General features: G+C 44.9%; 1 long non-coding RNA gene across 1 annotated transcript in view; it reads left to right on the forward strand.

Moving 5' to 3' along the window:
* The window catches only part of LOC140737312 (uncharacterized), a 108935-nt gene extending 91325 nt beyond the window's left edge, over positions 1-17610 (forward strand). The window contains exon 4 of the long non-coding RNA XR_012101100.1: positions 17194-17610. This is a non-coding gene — a long non-coding RNA (uncharacterized lncRNA). The remainder of the gene's footprint in view (positions 1-17193) is intronic.
* The last annotated feature ends 5104 nt before the right edge of the window (positions 17611-22714 follow it).

A 22714-nucleotide genomic window follows, 5' to 3' on the forward strand; every position in this document is an offset into this window, starting at 1 on the left:
ACTTCTTTGCCCATCACTTACTTCCTTGAAACTACACGCCCCTCCATCTATCTTCATATTGTCTGCAGACATTGCAACAAAGCCATCAATTCCACTATCCAAATTATTGACATGTAATGTAAAAAGAATCGGTCTCAATACAGACCCCTGTGGAACACCACTAGTCCCTGGCAGCTAAACAGAAAATGGTCACTTTATTCCCAGTCTTTGTCTCCTGCCAATCAGCCAATGCTTTACATAGAACATAGAATAGAACAGCACAGTACAGGCCTTCAGCCCACAATATTGTGCCGACCCTCAAACCCTGCCTCCCATATACCCCCCACCTTAAATTCCTCCATATACCTGTCTAGTAGTCTCTTAAACTTCACTGGTGTATCTGCCTCCACCATTGACTCAGGCAGTGCATTCCATGCACCAACCACTCTCTGAGTAAAAAACCTTCCTCTAATATCCCCCTTGAACTTCCCTCCCCTTACCTTAAAGCCATGTCCTCTTGTACTGAGCAGTGGTGCCCTGGGGAAGAGGCACTGGCTGTCCACTCTGTCTGTTCCTCTTAATATCTTGTATACCTCTATCATGTCTCCTCTCATCCTCCTTCTCTCCAAAGAGTAAAGCTCCCTTAATCTCTGATCATAATCCATACTCTCTAAACCAGGCAGCATCCTGGTAAATCTCCTCTGTACCCTTTCCAATGCTTCCACATCCTTCCTATAGTGAGGTGACCAGAACTAGATACAATACTTCAAGTGTGGCCTACCAAGAGTTTTGTAGAGCTGTTTCATTACCTCGTGACTCTTAAACTCTATCCCTCGACTTATGAAAGCTAACACTCCATAAGCTTTCTTAGTTACCCTATGTATCTGTGAGGCAACTTTCAGGGATCTGTGGACATGTACCCCCAGATCCCTCTGCTCCCCCACACTGCCAAGTATCCTGCCATTTACTTTGTACTCTGCCTTAGAGTTTGTCCTTCCAAAGTGTACCTTCCTCACACTTCTCTGGGTTGAACTCCATCTGCCACTTCTTAGCCCACTTCTGCATCCTATCAATGTCTCTCTGCAATCTTCAACAATCCTCTACACTATTCACAACACCACCAACCTTTGTGTCGACTGCAAACTTGCCAACCCACCCTTCTACCCCCACATCCAGGTCTTTAATAAAAATCACAAAAAGTAGAGGTCCCAAAACTGATCCTTGTGGGACACCACTAGTCACAACCCTCCAATCCGAATGTACTCCCTCCACCATAACACTCTGCTTTCTGCTGGCAAGTCAATTCTGAATTCACCTGGCCAAACTTCCCTGGATCCCATGCCTTCTGACTTTCTGAATAAGCCGACAGTGTGGAACCTTATCAAATGCCTTACTAAAATCCATGTAGATCACATCCACTGCACTACCCTCATCTATATGCCTGGTCACCTCCTCAAAGAACTCTATCAGGCTTGTTAGACATGATCTGCCCTTCACAAAGCCATGCTGACTGTCCCTGATCAGACCATGATTCTCTAAATGCCCATAGATTCTATCTCTAAGAATCTTTCCCACCACAGACGTAAAGCTCACTGGTCTATAATTACCCAGACTATCACTACTACCTTTTTTGAACAAGGGGACAACATTCGCCTCCCTCCAATACTCCGGTACCATTCCCGTGGACAACAAGGACATAAAGATCATAGCCAGAGGCTCAGCAATCTCTTCCCTCGCCTCATGGAGCAGCCTGGGGAATATTCCATCATGCCCTGGGGACTTATCTGTCCTAATGTATTTTAAAACACTCTCTTCTTACCCCAGGCCCTTTGTAGAATCTGCGTCTTGGTGCTGTACCGAAGGAATTTTATTATTATTTAGCGTGGCTTTCTATCCTGGGTAGGTTTCGGAACCAGCGCGCGGTGCGTCCTCTCGATTTCCAGCTTCATAACCGAGGGAATATCCAGCGCGTCCCACAGTAGCTTTTCGACAAACTCCGTCATAGACGAGCCCTCCGCTCCTTCGGGAACGTTGTAGGTTCTGATATTTTCCGCCGTGATCTTCCCTTCAGGTCAAGCAGTTTACCTTCTTGGTGATGTAATATTTTTATTGTCTTACTCAGTATCCATTCCACGTTTTGAACATGATCTTCCACCTTCTCGATTCGAGTCTCTGCCACCGCTATTTTTTGATTAATGCTGGTGAGCTCTGCCTTAATACTCCAGACCTGCTGCTTTATTTCTTTCTGGACCTCCATTATTTCTTTCAGGATTTCGAAGATATTCACCGCTTCGCCTGAATGAGGCCCAGCGCCTGCCTCGCTTGCACGCGGTCGGGTCGGAGAGCCGCTCGCTACACTCCTCTCGGACGCAGGCTCCGCAGTGTCGCTTTTTAAATTTCCATTCCTTTTCCCCATTCTTGCCCCTCTTTTCAGTTCAAATATTTTTCAAAAAATATTATATTTGATGGAATAATGGGGCTTAATACGCGTTCTTCCGGAGGAGCTAGTGACTTAAGCTGCCATTCTCGACGATGACGTCACCAGAACCCTCAAGTTACCTCTCAGTGGTGAATACCGAAGAGAAGTATTCATTGATGACTTCGCTCACTTTCACAGCCTCCAGGCACATCTTCCCACCTTTATCTCTAATCAGTCCTACCTTCACTCCTGTCAACCTTTTGTTCTTCACATAATTGAAGAATGCCTTGGGGTTTTCCTTTACCCTACTCGCCAAGGCCTTCTCATTCCCCTGTCTTGCTCTCCTTAGCCTCTTCTTAAGCTCCTTTCTTGCTACCCTATATTCCTCAATAGATCCATCTGATCCTTGCTTCCTAAACCTCAAATATGCTGCCTTCTTGCACCTGATTAGATTTTTCACCTCACTTGTCACTCATGGTTCCTTCACTCTACCATTCTTTATCTTCCTCACCAAGATAAATTTATCCCTAACATCCTGCAAGAGATCCCTAAACATCGACCACATGCCCATAGTACATTTCCCTGTAAAAACATCATCCCAATTCACACCCGTAAGTTCTAGCCTTATAGCCTCATAATTTGCTCTTCCCCAATTAAAAATCTTCCTGTCCTCTCTGATTCTATCCTTCTCCATGATAATGTTAAAGGCCAGACATGCTAGAATCTTTTCTGTAATACCACAGGCTTGTAGCTTGTTAACCAGCCTCATGTATGGTGCCTTCTGAAAATCCAAGTATACAATATCAACCAATTCTCCTTTGTCTATTCTGCTTGTTACTTTTTCAAAGGATATCCCCTTAGAACTGAGATGGGGAAGAATTTCTTCAGCCAGAGGGTAGTGAATCTGTGGGATTTGGACACCAAGATTCTTGAATGGCAAAGGAGTTGAGGGTTACCGGGAGAAGGTTAGAGAATGGGACTGTAAACAAAGTGCATGATTGAATCGAGAAGCAGAGCTGATGGGCTGAATGACCTCATTCTGATGACGTTATGGTGGAGCCAAGCAGAGCTGGGACCACCGAGCAGGTTCACTTTCTCTCTGAGTCAGTGAGGCCTCCCGGCGGCCCCTCTTCCCATGCCTCTTGCTCTCGTATCACAGCTGTTTCTGTGATCCTCTACCATAATGATGGACAGTTCTCAGGAACTATCATAACCCAAGGACATCCATTATTCATTGGAGGAGTCTTTGCCTCACAAACTGCCCACAAGTAACACTTCAATCGGGTTCAGGAGGTCCGCATAGGGGTCACTGAAACCACTGAAACATCACATGCGGGTGCAGCGGGCAGTTCAGATGGCGACTGGTGCATTGCAAGAAGGTATGAGCACAGGGACAATAACAGACTAACTTCAATCACACAGGGCCTAGTGCAACCTCACCTGGAGTAGCATGTACACTCCTAGTCTCCTTGTCTCAAAGCACCTACTTGCTGTTGAACGAGTGTACAGGACAGATCACCAGTTAGGTTTCAGAAATGTTGGGTGATAAGAGGTTGATCCTGTGCAGTGGAGGCGGAGTGGTTGAGAGCGTCTGAAGGAGGTGGAGTTTTGGACACAACTAGCATCAGGGGTATGAGTAAAAATAGTGTACTGAGACTGAGAATTGAAGGGTTGAACGGCTTACTACTGCTCTTATGTTTCCATAGTAACATTGCCAGTAAGACCAACATTTTGCTCTGAGAGAACTGATCAGATCCTCTGGCAATGGACTACTGCAGGCCCCACTGCTGCCTATATTGGGGATTTGTTAACAGCTTAGGGACGCTTGGTCCGTGTGCAACCCCTTTGCACCTTGCAGCAAAGGGACATCGCAACATCTGTGCAATGTTGCAGTGTCAAGATGTGAAGCAACACGGAGCTGGTATTTCAAACAACAACACACACAAAATGCTGGTGGAACACAGCAGGCCAGGCAGCATCTACAGGGAGAAGCACTGTTGACCTCTCGGCCCGAAACGTCGACAGCGCTTCTTCCTATAGATGCTGCCCGGCCTGCTGTGTTCCACCAGCATTTTGTGTGTGTTGTTTGAATTTCCAGCATCTGCAGATTTCCTCGTGTGTGGAGCTGGTATTTGGTGTGTTCCTGACTTCCGTTTTCCCTAGTTAGGTTTGGCTTCAATCCATTCCTATGTATGTAAAAGCATATAGGATGTGCTGATAGGGTCTGGCAGGGTGCCCTGAGCCAGGATCTACACTGTCAGCCTCACACAGCATGATCCCCCGGACTCGAGTTCTCTCAACATAAACAGTAGGGCAAGAATGCAACTGGTGTCAACACAGCACTCGCTTAGCTGACTGCTGGAAGCCCTTTCATGGCTGAAATATGTTGCTCGGAACTTCTGCCTTGGTACAGATTGTTGTTTTGGATTTGTTTCAAAGTTTTGGTCAAACCTGATTTGAAGGAAGCTTTAACCAGAGCCAGCTGCTGTTCAGTGATGTCATCAGTTGTGATCAGAATGGAAAGCTACAGGCACTTAGCTCTTGTTCAAGGGTCACAGAACAGTTTGCTTTTGTGGAATCCACAAACTGGAAATAGTTTTTGACTTTCATGGAAGTGTTAAAGATCATGGGCTGAATGGTCAAAACTCAAGGCTGAGTGGAAGGGCTAAAGGTCATGCAGAACCTTACCTAGAGAGTTTTGCCCACCAGTGTTTAGCTTCCCTGTTAAATCTTGTGTCAGTTACACCATTTGGGATTAACTACACCAACGAGTATTGCACTGAGATTTAGAAATTGTCAGAATGAGTTCTTGGAATAGAATTAAGGTATTGACAGAACTTAATTTGTTTTTCATCATTCTTGAAATATTTTAACTACGTTGGGAGTCTGCCGCTCTGGATCTTTATATAAGATGTGATTGCAAAATTCTATGGCCCAGGAACAAATTGCTTGAAGCAAGAATTGTTTATTCTTCGATGAATGACAAATATTGTGCTTTTATGTGAGAAGTGAGGCAAAACAAAACATAGGGGCCATTGACCAATAAGTCTAACATGTGTGACAAGTAACTTACAGGGGAGGATTCTGAGAGATAAGGTATATGTACATGTGGACCAAGGTTAATTATGGTCGAAAGCAAAGGGTGACGGTGCACCTCAGATTGGAGGCCCATGACCAGTGATGTGCCCCAAGGGTCGGTGCTGGTCACAGTTTTGTTTCTCATTTATATCTACAATTTGGATAAGGATATGCAAAGTATGGTTCGTAAGTTTGCAGAATACACAAACACAGGGTGGTATAGTGGACAATGAAGAATTACTGTTGGATCTTGATCAGCTGAGTAACTGGGCTGATAAATAGTTTCATTTTGAGATGTTTGAGGCGTTGTATTTTGGAAAGTCAAATCTAAGTAGTACTTTCACAGTGAATAGCAGAGTCCTGGAGAGTGTTGTGGGACAGAGGGACCTTGGAGTAACAGCACGTGGCTCATTGAAAGTTAAGTCACTGGTCAACAGGGACTTCTGTCATGCTGGCCTTCATACATCAGGGTACTGAGTGTAAAAGTTGGGAGGTCCTGCTGCAGTTGACCAGGATATTGGTGATTGTCGGTTGACCTATAACCAAAGAACTTATTAAACTGGTTAAAGTCCAGAAATGGTTTACAAGCATGGTGTCAGGGCTGGTTCAACTGAGTTATAGCCAGAGGTCGGACAGGCTACAACTTTTTTCCTCAGAGTGTGAGAGATTGTGAGGGGATCTGAAAAAGGTATATAAATTCATGAGGGATGTAGAAAGGGTAACTGTAGGTTTTCACAAATAAAACTGTCTGAGGAGTTTTATGTTTAAGAAAAACTATTAACAACTAATTTATTGTTTACTCCAAAACTGAACACAAAAAACACAGTAACAATACTTTACATCATCATGTTAGACCTGTGTCTCAGTGTGAACTCCAACTCAATGTTGATGGTTGTGAATTATGGTCATTTCCAGCATTGTCCTATCCAGGCGCCCCAGAATTCACTAAAACCAGCATTGTGAGCCTGTCTGGAGATCAGATGAGCACCACCACCCCCCCCCCCCCCACCCCACTGCTCAGGAGGAGGAACAGCAAGTGCTTCTGGCTCGTCCAGAGATGTGTTGGCACATTCATTGTCATGTCGTGACAGCATGTCATACATCAGTATCCTAGTCAACATGGTAGCGGGATCCTCCAAATCTTGTTTAGGTTTACCCTCTTATCTATGATAGAAGTCTTTTCTCCCCATTCCAAAATATGGAATGGGCCACTGTAAGGAGGCCTAAGGGGATGTTGGTGTGCATCATGGCAGACGAAAACAAACGAGGCGGAATGTAGATCAACAGGAAATTAGGAGTGCTGCACTCCATGATGGGAGGTAGGAATAGGTGAGGAGTAATTGAATTTACTGAGGGGGGGCAGAATGCTGTGGAGAAGCTGACCAGGCAGTTGTGGTGGCCAGAGTGAAATCATCTGGAGCTCGTAATGGCTGCCTGTATAACAACTTAGCTGCGAACGACTGCAGGTCCTCTTTTAGAGCAGTTCTGAGCCTCAGGAGGGCCCACGGGAGACAACCGTGCCAACACTCATCCACCAGGGAAGCCCTCAGAGGTGCAGTGATACCACTCGCATAGACCATTGGACTGTGGGTGATACATCGTGGTGTGATGTAGCCTAACACTGAGGTTCAGGGCCATCGCAGCCCAGAGGTCTGTTATGAATTGGGGACCGTGGTCAGAGGAAATATCAGATGGGGTGCCAAACAGAGCAACACAGGTGCTGATGAATGCCCGAGCCATGTCTGCAGCTGTTGTCGATGCGAGAGGAATGGTATGGTCCACCATGGTAAGGAGGTGCATGAAACCACAGCAAGGGGAAGGGAACCAACAAGGTCCACATTGACATGGTCAAACTGTCGCCCAGGGAGCTCAAAATGTGCCAATAGTGTCTGAAAATGACAGTTAACTTTTTGCAATCACATACATCCTTTCGAAGGCTATGTCACACAAAATTTAGTGCTTCCAGTTTTGGTGAGGCCTTCAGGCCCGGATGTGAAAGGAGCCAAAAACAATCTACCTCAGTCTGTAGGCACCATGGAGTGAGGGCAACCAGATGAGTCGTCGCACAGGGGGACACCCCAGCTACCCTGAACTTAATATCAGCCAACCAGAGGCCTGTGACTACTGTTCGGTAAGCCTGGTCCTCTGGATCAGTAACTGGTCAGCAGCCATGCCAGTGTAATCAACCCCTTGTGTAGGGCCTCGACAGCTGGCCTTGAGAGGCAACTGGTCACGGCATTCTTTCCCCCCTTGATATGGTGTGTATCTGTTGTGAACTTGCATGTATAGGTCAGGTGGCATTGATGTCGTACAGACCAAGGGGCTGATATTTTGGCCATTGTATGCACGAGGGGTTTGTGGTCAACAAACGCTGTGAAATGGTGACCCTCTAGAAGAAAACAAAAATGGTGGACAGTCAGATAGAATCCGAGATGCTCACGGTCAAACGTGCTGTACTTCCTTGCGGGGGAACAGAGCTGCCGGCTGAAGAAGGCGAGTGGCTGCCAGATGCCTCCGGCCAACTGTTTGTGCACAGCACTCACAGAGTAGACTGAAGTGTCAGAGGTAGTGGCTATAGGTGCATTGGGGAGCATTAGACAGGGCTTATTTGGTATCATCAAATGCCTGGTCATGTCTGCTGGCCAGTCAAGCACGTGATTAGGGGTATTGCCTTTCAACACACTACACGGGGGGGGGGGGGCACAAGTTCAGCAGTTCATGGAATGAAATGGTGATAGAACTTCATCAGGCCTAAAGCTGTAATTTTTAAGTATTGCGGGGTGGTGGGAAATCCATAATAGCAGCTAGTTTTAATGGGAGGGGTTTCGCACCTTCTGCAGAGATGCCATAGCTGAGAAAGTCAATGGTTGAGAATCCAGACTGGCTCCCTACAGTCCTTCACAGGTGCATTAGTAAGGGCTATACAAACTTGATCAGGCATTCGCTGCGTGAAGAGTTCTTTAAAAATAAAACAAGGATGGTGATTTCCTAGGAGAGGCCACATGTGGTCCACTCACTCCATCACTGAGGCCAGGTGTGCTCAGACTCTGACAGTCCGAAAGTCTGTAAGAGATAAGTTTTCAGCGATCAGTATTTACCGTATTCAGGCAGGTGTTCTAGTAGACTCACCACTCTGTGTCGTTGCTGAGCGATGCTACCACATAGAAATACTTGGTGATTTCTCACAGCGCGAATTGGGCCTCAGCTTGTACAAACCAAGCGACGGCATTTTGCTCCCAAAACTCCGGCAGGTTCAAAGCATTGGCTGACATGTTCAATACCTTTGGAATCATCCTAGAGCATCGGGGTCACCAATGTAGGTTTTTGCAAATAAATCTGCATGAGACAATTTGTTTAAGAAAAACCGTAACAACGCATTTCAAACACTGAACACAGAAGCACGGTAACAATACTTTATATAATTACGTCATCATGTTGACCTGTCTCTTAAAGTGAACTCCAAGTCAATGTCGATGGTTGTGAATTCTGTACATTTCCACCAATTACATTTCTCTACAACTGCACAGGGAACAGGGAAAACAAGGTCGAAAGGGGATGGCGTTAAGGATATAGGGGAATGATTTAAGGGGAACATGAGGGTGAAGTTTTTATGAAAAGGTGGAAATCAGCTGGCAGAGGAAGTGGTTGTAGTAAGTACAATAACAACTTTAATAAGACATTGGGACAGGTCCATGGATTGGAAAGGTTTTATGGGCCAAACCTGTTAAATAGGTCTAGGCTGGATGGGGAATCTTGGTCAACATGGACCAGTTACGCCAAAGGGCCTGCTTCCCTGCTGTAAAAACCTTGTGTCAGGCTGTCTTTTAGGAGGGTGAACCCTCGCAAGGTGACAGATCCCAATGGAGAGACTGGTAATGCTCTGAAAACTGGTGCCAATCAGCTGGCTGGGGTGTTCAAAGACATTTTCAATTTCTCATTGCTTCAGTTAGAAGATTCCATCTGCTTCAAAAGGGCAACAATCATACCAGTGCCCAAGAAGAGCAGGGTGAGCTGCCTTAACAACAATCATCCAATAGCACTCACATCTATGGCGATCAAATGCTTTCGGAGGTTCATTATAGCTAGATTCAACTCCTGACTCAGCAACAACCTGCAATTTGCCTGTTGCCACAATAGGTCTAAATTGGATGCGATCTTGTTGGCTCTCCACACCGCCTTGGATAACCTGGACAATACAAATACCTACATCAGAATGCTGCTTATTGACTACAGCTCAGCGTTTAACGCCATCATTCCTACAATTCTGATTGTAAAGCTACAGAACCTTCCTCTGTAACTGAATCCTTGACTTCCTAACCAGAAGCCCACAACTGGTGCAGATTGGAAATAACATCTCGATCTCGCTGACAGTCAACACTGGCGCACCTGAGGGATGTGTGCTGAGCTCACTGCTCTACTCTCTCCACACCCATGACTGTGGGGCTAGGCACAGCTCAAATGCATCTATACCAGCTAGTTGAGTGGTGTCACTGCAACAACGTCAGTAAGACCAAAGAACTGATTGTGGACTTCAGAAAGGGTAAGGCGAGGGAACACAACCAGCCCTAATAGAAGGATTAGAAGTAGAGAGACTGACCAGTTTCATTTCCCTGGGTGTCAATATCTCGAGGTCCTAACCTGGACACAACATATCAATGCAGCTATAAAGAAGGCAAGAAAGGGTTTATATTTCATTAGGAGTTTGAGATTTGGTATGTCGTCAAGAACACTCGTAAATTTCTGCAGATGTACAATGGAGAGAATTCTAACGGGTTGCATGACATCTGGTATGGGGGATGGGGAGCTAATGCACAGGATCGAAATAACCTACAGAGAGTTGTAAAACCAGCCAGCTCCATCATGGCCTCTATAGTAACCAGGTCATCTTCAAGGAGCGGTGCCTCACAGATACATTGTCCATCATTAAGGACCCTACCATCCAGGTCATGCCCTCTTCTCATTGCTACCATCAGGTAGGAGGTACAGGAGCCTGAAGACACACAGTCAGCGATTCAGGAACAGCTTCTTCCCCTCTGCCATCTGATTTCTGAATGGGTATTGAATCCGTGAACACTACCTCACTACTGTTCTTTACTTCCAATTTTCTTTGACTACTTATTTAACTATTTAATAGACATATTCACACCTACTGTAATTCATAGTTTTCTTTTTCTCTCTGTTAACATGTACTGCATTGAACTGCTGCTGCAAAGTTCACAGATGCCGGTGCTATTAAACCTGATTCTGACTATGACACCATTTTCTTTGTCTCACTCTGGTGATATTTTAAATGTCTGCTCAGGTCGCCTCATTTACTCTGCAGTGAATTGCACATTCTCTCCTCTCCCTGGGTAAAGGGATTCTCCTGATTTCTCAGTGGATCAACCAGATTTATGACCTTTGGCTTCAGGTTCCACAGTGGCATTCCACAAGCAGCACACTCTTGCTTTCTGCGGTGTGAGAGACTGGTAATTCTAAACATTCCCACAGGTCGCAAACTGCAGCTAACAACTCGTTTGCGGTGTAAGGGACATTTGTCAAAAGAATATGAAGATGGGTAACAGGCCACATCATGGTCTAGAGCTGATATGATACAACTCTTCAGATGAGTTTAACTTGTTCATTCAAGTAAACAGAGATATAGCATTCTACTCCGTCACTCTAGTCTAAAAGTCCGTCTCTTGTCTAGAAACAGCTGACCTTTTGTCCAAAGGTTGTAATGGAGGGAGAAGGTTTATCAGACCATATCCTGGTTTGAAGAGAAATTGTGTCAGCTGTACTAGAACACAGGAACAGGCCTTTTGGCCCTCCATGTCTGTACTGAAAACAATTCCAAATTCATCTAAATCTTTTCTGCCCGCTCATAGAGCCATAGAGTGACTCAGCATGGAAATAAACCCTTCAGCCAACTGGTCCATACCAAACAAAATGCCCATCTAAGCAATTCCTATTTGCCCATGCTTGGCCCAAATCTCTCTGCATTTTCCTATTAATCTACCTGTGCACGTACCTGTTAGTATACCTGCCTCAACCACTTCCGGTACTGCATTCTATATATTGAGCAACACACACAAAATGCTGGAGGAACTCAGCAAGTCAGGTAGCAGCTATGGACGGCAATAAACAGCTGATGTTTTGGACCGAGACTCTTCACCAAACCTGATTAAAGATCTTGGCACAAAAACATCGATGCTGCCTGAATTACAATGTGTTCCCAGCATTTTATGTGTTGCTCAAGATTTCCAGCATCTGCAAAATTCCTTATGTTTATGATTTGCCGTTCCATATATTTCACATATTTGAAATATTGAAATATTAACATATTTCACTCTCTGCGTGAAAAAGTTGTCCACCAGGTTCCTGTTAAATCTCTCCATTCTCATGTTATGTCTACACCCTCTAGTTCTTGATTCACCCACCCTGAGGAAAAAGGCTATACATATCGACCCTATCTCTGCCCGTCACAATTTTGTACATCTGTTTAAGATCACCCCTCATTCTCCTGTGCTCAATGAATAAAGTCCTGACTCTCCATAGCTCAGTTGCTTGAGTCCCAGCAACATCCTTGTAAATCTCCTCAGCACACTTTGCAGCACCTTCCCTGTAGCACAGTGATCAAAACTGAACACATTATTCCAAACAACACACACAAAACGCTGGAGGAACTCAGCAGGCCAGGCAGCATCTGTGGAAAAGAGTAAACAGTTGAGGTTCAGGCCAAGGCCCTTCATCAGGACTGGAAAAAAAGATGAGAAGTTAGAACAAGAAGGTGGGGGAAGGGCAGGAAGAAGTACAAGGTGGTTTGTGATAGATGAAACCAGGAGATGGGGGAGGGTTGAAGTGAAGAGCTGGGAAGTTGATTGGTGAAAGAGATAAAGGGCTGGAGAAGGGGGACTCTGATAGGAGAGGGTAGAAGACCATGGAAGAAAGGGAAGGGGGAGATCAGGAAGGAAAGAGGCTAAAAACCTCTTAAATACCATGATCTGCTCCCACCAGTATCTGTGGCAGCCCATTCCAGGCACCCTCCAGGCAATGTGAAAAATACTTGTCCCACCACCTCCTTTAAATTTTCCCCCTCTCACCTTAAATGCATCTTTTGTTAAGATGTTAATGTTTAGAAGAGTCAGAGGAGAACTTTGGTCACCATGTCCACTTCCATCCCCTGAAATTCAGACAGTACCAGGTAGGCTGGATACGGGTAATTGTTTCCTTGCTGCCGACTGAGAACCAGGAATCATCTCTGGGATATCAGGTAAAAGAGCTGGATACACAGCATCAAGGTATGGAGAGAGTGGGAATGTGGTCAGAGGGTCAGATATGATCATATTGAATAGTAGCACTGGCTCAAAGACAGTATGGCCCATCCCTCCACTTTTACTGCTTCTAAATTAAATTTTTGGCTTGGTTTTAGGTGTAAAATTAAACAAGCTGCAAGAAGTGATTTCAAACATGAGCAAGAACAGATATGTGAGTGGGTGTAGCTACATAGAATTTAGGTGTAGGGCTAGTAGTTAGGATGTTGAAAGATCCTGGTCTCTATGGGGTAGTGTCCAAAACCAAGGAGGTTAGGCAAAATTTTCATTCAGGGCAGAGATGTTGTGTTTGGGGACACATTTCCGCAGATGAAAGAGGACATGGTGCCCAAAGTTCAAAGTAAATCTATTATCAAAGTACATATATGTCAGTATATACAATCCTAAGGTTCATTTTCATGTGGACACACTCAGTAAATCCATAATAGAATAAATGAAAGACCGCTTGGATATTCAACTGGTGTGCAGAAAACAACAAAATGTGTAAATACAAAAAAAGAAATAATAAATATATAAGCAATAAATATCGAGAACATGAGATGAAGAGTCCTTGAAAGTGAGTCTATAAGTTGTGAAAACATTTCAGTGACAGGGCAGGTGAAATTATCTCTTTTGGTTCATTAAAGCCTGATGGGTGAGGGGCAATAACTCCTCCTGAACCTGGTGGTGTGAGTCTTGAGGCTCCTGTACTTTCTTCCTGATGATAGCAGTAAGAAGAGAGCATGACGCAGGTGGTGGAGTCCCTGATGGTGGATACTGCTTTCCTGTGACAATGCTTCCTGTAGATGTGCTCAGTGTTGGGGAGGGCTTTACCTGTGATGGACTGGGCTGCATCCACTACTTTTTATATGATTTTCCATTCAAGAGTTGTTTCCATATCAGGCCATGATGCAGTCAGTCAATATACTCTCCACCATGCATCTAGAGAAATTTTTCAAGGTTTTAGATGTCATGCTAAATCTTCACAAACATCTAAGGAAGTAGAAGTGCTTTCTTTGTAATTGTACTTATGTACTGGGCCTAGAATAGGTCCTCCAAATTGATAACACTGAGGAATTTAAAGTCGCTGACCCTCTCCATCTCTGATCCTCCGGTAAGGACTCATGGACCTCTGGTTTCCTCCTCCTGAAGTTAACAATCAGCTCCTTGGTCTTGCTGACATTGAGCAAGAGGTTATTGTTGTGGTACCACTCAGACAGATTTTCAACCTCCTTCCTATATGCTGATTTGTCACCATCTTTGGTTTCGCCTATGACAGTGGTGTCGTCAGCAAATTTGAAAAAGGCTTTGGAGCTGTGCTCAGCCACACAGTCAAAAGTGTAAAGTGAATGGAGCACACAGCCTTGTAGTGTACCATTGCTGATGGAGATCATGGAGGAGAATTTGTTGCCAATCCAAAATAACCAAAGTGAGGAAATTGAGGATTCAATGCACAAGGAGGTCTTGAAGCTTATTGACCAGTTTTGAGGGGATGGTGGTATTGAATGCCAAACTGTAGTTGATAAAGAGCCTCCTGATGTTGTGATGTTCCAGGGTTGAGTGAGGAGCCAATGAGATGGAATCTGATTTGGACATATTGTTTATTTATTGAGATACAGCACAGATTCAGCCTTTCCGGCTCTTCGAGCCTTGCTGCCCAGCAATTCCCCGATCTAATTCTAGCCTAATCACTAAACAATTTAAAATGACCAATTAACCTACCAACCAGTACGCCTTCGGGCTGTGGGAAGGAACAGGAGCACCTGAAGGAAACCCACATGGTCATGGGGAGAGCATACAAACTCCTCGTAGACAACAGTGAGAAATGAACCCAGGTTGCCTGTACTGAGAAGCGTTGTGCATGTAAGTGTGGGAATTTTTAAAAAAGGAAGCTGCATGGCAAGCGTTGTGAATATCTGTTTTGCATGGACTGGAGTGGCAGCTTCCTTAGTACTAGTGACAATTTTCTGTTCATCGTGCTGCCCTTCGTGCCCATGGTGATGATACCAGGCTTTCATCGTTCAGGGCAGTGAGTGTAATGGACGGGCATTCACATTGCAGTTAGACAGAACACTGTTATGTCTGCTCTTGGAAATTGTGTTCAGTTTTGGTTGCCCTTTTATAGGAAGGACAATATTAAAGTGAACGAGTGTGGAGAGCATTTATGAGAATGTTGCCAGGTCAAGAGAGACCGGGATCACTTATAAGGCTGAATTTGGAATATTGTGCCAGTTTTGATCACTGTGCTATAGGAAAGATACTGGAAGGTGTGCTGAGGAGATTTATGGGGATGTTACTGGGACTCAAGGGACAGAGTTATGCAGAGAGAGGATAAGCAGGTCAAGACTTTATTCACTGGAGCATAGAGAATCAGGGGTGATCTTATAAAGGTGTACAAAATCATGACGGTCAATGTGTGTAGCCTTTTTTCCCAGGGTTGGTGAATCAAGAACTAGAGGGTGTAGGCTTAAGATGAGAGTGGAGGGATTTAACAGGAAACTGAGGGACAACTTTTTCACCCAGAGAGTGGTCAATATATGGAATGGCCAATCATAAACACAAGAGATTCTGTAGATGCTGGAAATCTTGAGCAACACACATAAGCTGCTGAGTGTACTCAGTAAGTCAGGCAGCATTGAGGGTGGGGAACAGTACGTACAGTAGGGCAGAAACCACAGACAGCCCTTATGACCCGTTCACACTAACCCTACACTAATCCAATTTTTTTAATCTCCCCACATTCCCATCAATTCCCCCACTCTCTGGATTTTCTACCTCTCCCCTACATACTCAGGGCGATAAACTGCACATCCTTTGGAAGTGGGAGGGAACTGGAGCACCAGGAGGAAACCCATTCAGTCACAATGCAAACAAACCAACTCCAGAGAGACAAGAGAAAATCTGCAGCTGCTGGAAATCCGAGCAACATTCGCAAAATGCTGGAGGAACTCAGCAGGCCAGGCAGCATCTATGGAAAAAAGCATGGTCGACGTTTCGGGCTGAGACCCTTCAGCAGAACTGGAGAAATAAAGCTGAGGGGTAGATTTAAAAGGTGTGGGGAGGGGAGGGAGAAACACAAGGTGATAGGTGAAACTGGGAGGGGGAGGGATGAAGTAAAAAGCTGGGAAGTTGATTGGTGAAGGACCAGGGCTGGAGAAGAGAGAGTCTGATAGAAGACAGGAGTCGATGGAAGAAAGAAGAGGGGAGAGGAGCACCAGAGGGAGGCAATGGGCAGGCATGGAGGTAAGGTGAAAGAGGAAAAAGCAGATGGGGAAAGGTGAAAGGGGAAGGGGGGGACATCACCTGAAGTTCGAGAAATAGATGTCCATACCATCAGGTTGAAGGCTAACCAGACGGAATATAAGGTGTTGTTCCTCTAACCTAAGAGTGGCCGCATCGCGACAGTGGAGGAGGTTATAGATAGACATATTGGAATGGGAAGTGGAATTCGCTTTTTCTGGCAGGAAACTCATACAGCACTGAATTGAACCTGGTTTCTGTTGTTCTGAGGCAGCAGCCTTACCAGCTGTGCCACCACACAGCCATGAGAAATGAAACAATCTGCTGCTGAGAGACGAGGTGGGAGGGAATCAGCATGATCAGCTGACCAACCTCTTCCTACGAGCTTGATTCAACAACTGAATACACCTACTCCTGTTTCCTAGCTGCACACTGCCTGGGCCCATTTCACCAGTAGTCTGTGAGCACCATGTTTGAGGAACATCATTGATCTTCTGATGAATGCTAATATTGCACTGTGCTGGTCAGCCGGGACCTTCCTTTACACAAGGATTCGCAGGCTGAGATAAGCCCAGCATTGCCTCAGAAACACACACAGGCTGTAAACAAGCCTTTTTTGATTTCCTCATCTTTTCTGGTCGCTTGGTTGGTGACAGTTAACCCTGCACTCACAGATCAAAGGTGATACAACCCTGCCTGTTTACTCAGTGTGGGGGTGAACTGGTCACTGCTACATTCTCTGCACTGTCTTCCACCTACACCTTTGTTCCAGCTTCAGTCATACTGCCACAGAAGGGAAGGTGATGAGGGGGGAAAGCATTATTCATCCTGCAATGTCTGTGATGGTCACAATGCCCCTGGCAGCACACTATTTATTGGCACTCACCCATTTGCCCCTGCAAAGGCAGTGGTGAGTCTGGCCACAGGAAGAATGTAGGGCATCACAGTATTACAGTTCAGGCTGTTCCAGAGCTCAGAGTTCAATTCCAGAGGCATTTATAAGGAGTTTGTAAGTTCTCTGTATGATCTGGTTTCCTCCCACAATCCAAAGATGTACTAGTTGGTAGGTTAATTAGTCATTGAAGGAGCTTAGGAGAGACAATGGCGCCTAATGGCAACTCCTTTGCTTGCATCTTCAGAAACAGCTCTGTTTCTATCTTTAATATCTTTATTTTTCCCTTTCAGGGTTCTTTCGAAGACCCTGACCTGGAGTCACATGCTGACTTCTGTTCTTTGTGGGAATGGGACCCGCTCTCAGGGTTTCACGACTGACCGTTATTCGATATTCCTGGGATGCAGTCTTTGGAGTTCTGGGATTCTGTGGCTCTGGAAACGGGTGGACCAAAGGTCGGTGCCTCCGCAGGAATTCGACGGAAGATTGAAAGCAGCCAGCTGGCTGTGTTCCCAGAGACCCGAGTTCTTTGGGCACAGAGCTCGGAAAAAGCGACACAATGGACTTTTAACATCGTAAATCAGTGAGTTGTTTGTTATGTCTCCCCTCTCACTGTGAAACAGAGACACCTCTTTTTCCTTATTAGAGAGAGAGAGCCTGTGGTACGTTGAATACCGGGTGAACGAATATTTCAGGATGCATATTATATACATTTCTCTGACATTAAATGTACCTTTGAAACCTTTCTAAATTGTCTTGTGATTAAGTCACTGTTAAATAGGTAGGTTGCTAAGGATCGTGCTCATTGAGCTGGAAGGATCTGTTCTGTGCCGTATTTCTAAATAAATAAACAAACAAACAAATAAATAACGCAAACACGAGGAAATCTGCAGATGCTGGAAATTCAAGCAACACACACAAAATGCTGGTGGAACGCAGCAGGCCAGGCAGCATCTATAGGAAGAAGCACAGTTGACGTTTCGGCCGAGACCCTTCATCAGAACAAAAAAAATAAGTAAGTATCTAGAGAGGGCACAGAAAGGATTCATGGGGTTGTTGCAGGAACTGGAGGGCTCGGGTTATACAGGTAGGCTGGATCTATTTTCACTGGAGTGAAGAAGGCTAAGGGATAACCTGAAGAAGATGGCAGAGTTTGTCATCAAAACGTCACTAAAATCGATAGCTGTACCTGGCTGGGGGCCTGAGAAGAGTTTATTTGTCATATACATTGGGAAAGCACTAGATCCTTTTTCCACATGGGTATTCCATGGTGGGATTTAAACTCTTTCTTCATTTGACCACGGTGCTGCCAAGATACCGGTGCTCCATCAGCCAGCTAAGCCTCTCCAACTTTTGGTTTTGGTTTAACCTGCAAAGATGCTTTGAAGAAACCACCTTCCACTCATATCTATGGGCCTTGCTCACTTTACAGCCAATTTAATGATGGCACTAACATGCCTCAGGAAGCACACATGCAATCTGTGGACAGTAATACAGAGAGTAATATGGTACTGATCAAATAATCTAATCCAATGATTGAGCAGATTCTGCAGGGAAATTGCCTCTGGGGCCTGATGGGGGCTGTTTTCCCTGGAGCAAAGGCAGATCAGGAGTTACATTATAGAGGCATAAGATCATAAGGGCCATAGATAGGATGGATGGTCTCAGGGCAAGTGGGGAGGGGGTGTGGTGTCTGGAATGAGAGGAACTACAGATCTGGGCTTTGGGTATGTTGCTTGGTTGAGTAGCCAATGGTGTGAAGCTACCATCCACAGGATTATGACTGAATGTCTCAAAGGCAGACTCCCTTCTACACCCAGTTTGGAGGAGCCAGCCTTTAGTCTCGTCACATGATGAATGGTGCAGCCTTGACTGTGCAGCACTCCCTCTGTTCCTGCTTGGAGTGCCTGTTTGAATTATATAGCCCAGAACCCATGATCTTCTGAGAGCACAACATCTCTGTTAGAGAGTGCGCTGGGGCCAAGGTGAATGGCAGGATCCTGGAGTTCCAGCGAGGTGTTTCAGAGATACAAGTGAGCAGTTCTGCTACAGGATTTCAATCCAAAGCATCAACAGTTCCCTTCCCTCTACTGTTTGACCCATGACCAGCAGATTGGCTGTGGTCAAGGTAGCTCTGTAGTGCTACTGTGTAAGACAACAAGCTGAAAGGTTGATTCTGACCCCAAATTTGGGTTTCTTCGTTGTCTGCTTATATCAGGAGAGTTGTAGAAAATTTTACTTTCTCTTATTGGTACTCAGAAAACAAATTAGTCTTCCAAAATTCTGATTTTCCCATGAGAACAGAACATGCTACTTGTATTCTGAGATGCCCCTTTGTCAGCAGGGACATGAATTCCCTTCCTGAGGCTGAGTTTTGATGGGGAAATGTGTAATAGTCCACACCAGCAGCACAAACACCCACAGGGACATCAAACAGAATGTGGCACTGGACCACCAGAGAGGCCAACAAACAGCAGCTGTCTCAAACAGAGAACTAAAGGCTGTCTTAATTGAAGGGGGTAACTGAAAGACTTCACCAGGAATGCCAGGTTGCTGGATCTGGCTGGGACACAGCCCTGCTGCTGGAGAAATGCATGTCAGTGGTGCTAAATTTTGGTGGATTGCAAGATGAGGAGAACAGAGATGGGGGGTGGGGTATAAATCAAGAATAACAACTCATAATTTATTACTGGGCCTGGTAAGGGAAGAGGGCAGCAGCAGCAGCAGGAGAAGGTGGCCCATGAGGAATTTTGGAACCAAATGCTGAAGTTCTGGTTGATCATGGGGTGACATGCAGATGAAATCACAAGGAAGGCACACCAGCGTTTTTACAGGTTAAGAAGTTTCAGCTTGTTATCAATCACTGACAGTTACTACAGATGTACTGTTGAAAGCATCCTGACTGATCTGATACATCAGTTTGAATGTGCAGTAATGTAAGAGACTGCAGAGAGCCTTGCCCACAATCGATCATATCTAAAGCAGGCATTACCTCAAACAGGCAATATCCATCATCAATGTTTTCTACCATGTCATCTTCTCTTAGCTACCATCGGGCAAATGGTAATCTGAAGTCCCATATCAGCAGGTCCAAGAACAGTTCCTTCCCTTCAAACATTCAGATCTTGAACCATCTGGCACATCTCTAACATTAGCAACACAATGGCTCTTTGATCACTTTGCACTAAAATGGACCTTCTTATCTTATACTTGTATTCTTTCCTGGAGAAATTGAGTATAGTTTATGATTAATTTATGTTTATTTACTTTGAATGTTGGTCTCTACTGCTATGTGCCTGTGATGCTGCTGCAAATAAGTTTTTCATTACACCACTACGCCTGGCAGGACCTCCAGGGCTGTGATCTCAGGAATGTTACCCGTGCCACATGCTAGTGAGGCCAGAAATAGGAAGATTATACAGCTTAATACATAGCTAAGGAATTGGAGTAGGAGGAAGGGCATAAGATTTTTAGATCATTGGGCTCTCTTCCACCTTCGCTGGGAGAGAGTCCAATGATCTAAAAACCTTAACTAGGTGCAAACTGGTGACTAATATCCTAGCGGGTGGGTTTGTCAATGCTGCACAGTGGGGATTAAACTAGAGTTGCAGGGGGATGGGAAACAGAATGCCGGAACAGTTAGTGGAGAGGTTGTGAGGGCAAATGTTGGTAAGACCTCAGACAAAGTCAGGAATCAAAAGATTGAGCATGGTGCGACTAGTGTCTTGAGCATATTTCAATGCAAGAAGTATCGTAGGAAAGGCCAATGAGCTCAGGGTATAGATCAATACCTGGATTTGTGACGTTGTAGCCATTAGTGAGACTTGGTTGCAGGAGGGACAGGACTGGCAGCCCAATATTCCGGGGTTCTGTTGTTTTAGACGAGACAGAGCGGGAGGGATTGAAGAAGGAGGGTTGGCGTTACTAGTTAGGAAAAAATGTCACGGCATTGCTCCGTCAGGGCAGACTGGAGAAGCCAACCAGTGAGGCACTATGGGTTGAATAAGAAAGATATTATCACATTAATAGGGCTCTATTACAGACCACCCAACTGTCCTGGGGATTTAGAGGAACTAATTTGTAAAGAGGTCACAGACTGTTGCAAGAAACATAAGGTTGTTATAGTAGGTGATTTTAATTTCCACATATTTACTGGAAATCCCATACTGTAAAAACACTAGATGGGATAGAGTATGTCAAATGTGTTCAGGAAAGTTTCCTTCATCAGTATCTAGAAGTCCCAATGAGAGAGTGTGCGATACTGGATCTGCTATTATGGAATGAAACAGGGAAGGTGACAGAAGTTTGTGTAGGGGAACACTTTGCATCCAGTGACCACAATGCCATTAGTTTCAAAATAAATACGCAAAGAGATATAACTGGTCTGCAGGTTGAGATTCTAAATCTGAGAAAGGCCAATTAGATGGTATTAGAAAGGATCTGGCAAGTGTGGATTGGGAAAGGTTGTTTCCGGCAAAGGAGTACTTGGGAAATGGGAGGCTTTCAAAAACGAAATTTTGGGAGTACAAAACTTGTATGTGCTGTTAGGGAACCTTGGTTTTCAAGAGGTATTGAGGGCCTCATTAGGAGAAAAAAGGAGGTGAATAGCAAGAATAGGCAAGTAAGAACAAATGAGATACTTATGGAGTACAAGAAATGAAAGAGGACACTTAAGAAAGAAATCAGGAAGACTAAAAGAAGGCATGGAGTTGCTCTAGCAGACAAGGTGAAGGGGAATCTTAAGGGGATGTTAAGAGCAAAAAGATTGCAAGGGACAAAAATGGTCCTCTGGAAGACCAGAATGGTAATCCATGTGTGGAGCCAAAACAGATGGGGGGATCATAAATAACATTTTTTTGCATCGTATTTACTCAGGAGATGGACACAGAGTCTATAGAAGTGAGACAAAGCAGCATCAACTTCATGGACTCTGTGCAGATTGCAGAGGAGGAGGGGTTTGCTGCCCTCAGGCAAATCAGGGCGGATTAATCCTAAAGGCCTGATAAAGTGATCCCTTGGACCCTTTGGGAGGTGTGCAGAAATTGCTGAGTCCCTAGCAGAGATATTTTAAACATGATTAGAGACAGGAGAGGTACCAGAGGATCGGAGGATTTCCAATGTTGTTCCACTGCTTAAAAAAGGCTCTAAACAAAAACCAGGAAATTATAGGCTGGTTAGTCTAACATCAGTTGTGGGAAAGAAATTGATAGGTATTTTGAGAGACCAACAAGTATTTGGATAGACATAGATGATTAAGGATAGTCAGCATGGCTTCATGCATGGTAGGTCATGTCTAGCTAATCTTCTAGAGCTTTTCGAGAAGTTACAAGGAAAGTGGATGAAGGCAAAACAGTGGACGTTGTCTACATGGATTTTAGAACCATAGAACCATAGAACATTACAGCACAGAAATAGGCCTTTTGGCCCTTCTTGGCTGTGCTGAACCATTTTTCTGCCTAGTCCCACTGACCTGCACCTGGACCATATCCCTCCATACACCTCTCATCCATGTACCTGTCCAAGTTTTTCTCAAATGTTAAAAGTGAGCCTGCATTCACCACTTCATCTGGCAGCTCATTCCACACTCCCACAACTCTCTGTGTGAAGAAGCCCCCCCCCTCCCATGTTCCCTTTAAACTTTTCCCCCTTCACCCTTAACCCATGTCCTCTGTTTTTTTTCTCCCCTAACCTCAGTGGAAAAAGCCTGCTTACATTCACTCTATCTATATCCATCATAATTTTATATACCTCTATCAAATCTCCCCTCATTCTTCTACGCTCCAGGGGATAAAGTCCTAACCTTTCTCTGTAACT

This window comes from Hemitrygon akajei, chromosome 12 (assembly GCF_048418815.1).
Source record: "Hemitrygon akajei chromosome 12, sHemAka1.3, whole genome shotgun sequence".
In the NCBI taxonomy this organism is placed as follows: domain Eukaryota; kingdom Metazoa; phylum Chordata; class Chondrichthyes; order Myliobatiformes; family Dasyatidae; genus Hemitrygon; species Hemitrygon akajei.